Source organism: Aristolochia californica, unplaced genomic scaffold (genome assembly GCF_029961685.1).
Source record: "Aristolochia californica isolate CCGP_79_NKW_82.1479 unplaced genomic scaffold, dmAriCali1.0.hap1 SCAF_17, whole genome shotgun sequence".
NCBI classification, from domain to species: Eukaryota; Viridiplantae; Streptophyta; class Magnoliopsida; order Piperales; family Aristolochiaceae; genus Aristolochia; species Aristolochia californica.
In genome coordinates, this window is record NW_027181848.1 from 85,001 (window position 1) to 87,500 (window position 2,500).

Sequence of the window (2,500 nt, forward strand, 5' to 3'; positions counted from 1 at the left end):
CAGCACCGGCGGATGCACGGGTCAAGCGGGACGGGACGAGCGCAGGGCTAACTTTTGCCGGCACACAAAAACACGAACCCGAAAAAGGCAAAAAAGGGACATACGCACTGGCGACACGCCCGTTTCGCCTGCCACCCGTGCACACTCGCCTGGGCAGCTGGTCACATGCGTCGCTCACAGGCATTTTGCAGGCCAGCACCGGCGGATGCACGGGTCAAGCGGGACGGGACGAGCGCAAGGCTTGCTTTTGGTGGCACACGAAAACACGAACCCGAAAAAGGGACATACGCACTGGCGACACGCGCGCCCGTTTCGCCTGCCACCCATGCACACTCGCCTGGGCTGCTGGTCACATGCGTCGCTCATAGGCATTTTGCAGGCCAGCACCGGCGGATGCACGGGTCAAGCGGGACGGGACGAGCGCAGGGCTTGCTTTTGGCGGCACACGAAAACACGAACCCGAAAAAGGCGAAAAAGGGACATACACACTGGCGACACGCACGCCCGTTTCGCCTGCCACCCGTGCACACTCGCCTGGGCTGCTGGTCACGTGCGTCGCTCACAGGCATTTTGCAGGCCAGCACCGGCGGATGCACGGGTCAAGCGGGACGGGACGAGCGCAGGGCTTGCTTTTGGCGGCACACGAAAACACGAACCCGAAAAAGGCGAAAAAGGGACACACGGACAGGCGACACGAAAAAAAAGGGGTCGCCCTACCTAGGTGGGCGCAAAAACCCCGTCGGCCAGGAGGTTTCGCCAAAGTGTCTGTACTGTCACACAGGGTCAATAGCACGGGCATGGCCGGCCGCCGCACGTGCAGCGGCTTACGGACGCACGGTTCGGCGGCACAGGTGCCTGGCGGCTTTAGCACCTTGGGGTGGACAGGCCTGGCGGCAAGGGGGGCTAGGCACCTTGCTGCCAGCCGGCAATGGTGCACGGGGCGGGGCGCCACACAAACACGAAAGAGGGACAAGAGCGGGGCGATGGTCCACAGAGACGAGCCATGCACGGGGCCCGTGATCGCCGACACGCGCGAACGCGGACGCGGACAAGGACAAGGACGCGACGCGCGGCGCGCGTGCGAGGTCAAGAGGGGCGCGCGCACGAAAACGCGAAAAAAGGGGCTAGCGGCCGAGAAACGCGAAAAAAACCGGGTCACCTACCTAGCCGAACGCCTAAAATCGCTTCGGGCAGGAGGTTTCGCCAAAGTGTCTGTACTGTCACACGGTCCGTACGGGCGCAACCCCATCGCGCGCCAGCACCCCTTCCTGGGGGCGCCCGCCCGCCAGGCGCCTGGCGCCCCACGCGCGCGCGCCCGGCGCCTGGCGCCTTGCCCCCCACGCGCGCCCGGCGCCTGGCGCCTGGCGCCTCGCCCCCCACGCGCGCGCCCGGCGCCTGGCGCCTTGCCCCCCACGCGCGCCCGGCGCCTGGCGCCTGGCGCCTCGCCCCCCACGCGCGCGCGCGCGTGGCGCCTTGCGCCTGGCGCCTTGCCTCCGCGCGTGCCTGGCGCCTGGCGCCTTGCCCCCCACGCGCCTGGGCGCCTCTTTTCCGCCTGGGCGCCCTGGCACCTTTCCGCCTGGGCGCCTGTTTTCCGCCTTGGCGCCCTGGCGCCTTTTCGCGTGGGCGCCTCTTTTCCGCCTGGGCGCCATGGCGCCTTTCGGCCTGGGCGACTCTTTTTCGCCTGGGCACCTCTTTTCCGCCTGGCCAGGGCGCCTCTTTTCCGCCTGGGCGCCATGGCGCCTTTCTGCCTGGGCGCCTCTTTTTCGCCTGGGCGCCTCTTTTCTGCCTGGGCGCCCTGGCGCCTTTTCGCCTGGGCGCCTCTTTCCCACCTGGGCGCCCTGGCGCCTCTTCGCCTGGGCGCCCTGGCGCCTTTTCGCCTGGGCGCCTCTTTTGGCGCCTGGGCGCCTACGCCAGGGCGCCTCTTTTCCGCCTGGGCGCCTCTTTTTCGCCTGGGCGCCTCTTTTCCGCCTGGGTGCCCTGGCGCCATTCCGCCTGGGCGCCTCTTTTCCGCCTGGGCGCCCTGGCGCCTTTTCGCCTGGGTGCCTCTTTTGGCGCCTGGGCGCCTACGCCAGGGCGCCTCTTTTCCGCCAGGGCGCCTCTTTTTCGCCTGGGCGCCTCTTTTCCGCCTGGGCGCCCTGGCGCCTTTTCGCCTGGCGCCTCTTTTGGCGCCTGGGCGCCTACGCCAGGGCGCCTCTTTTCCGCCTGGGCGCCTCTTTTCCGCCTGGGTGCCCTGGCGCCATTCCGCCTGGGCGCCTCTTTTCCGCCTGGGCGCCCTGGCGCCTTTTCGCCTGGGTGCCTCTTTTGGCGCATGGGCGCCTACGCCAGGGCGCCTCTTTTCCGCCTGGGCGCCCTGGCGCCTTTCCGCCTGGGCGCCTCTTTTTCGCCTGGGCGCCTCTTTTCCGCCTGGGCGCCCTGGCGCCATTCCGCCTGGGCGCCTCTTTTCCGCCTGGGCGCCCTGGCGCCTTTTCGCCTGGCGCCTCTTTTGGCGCCTGGGCGCCTA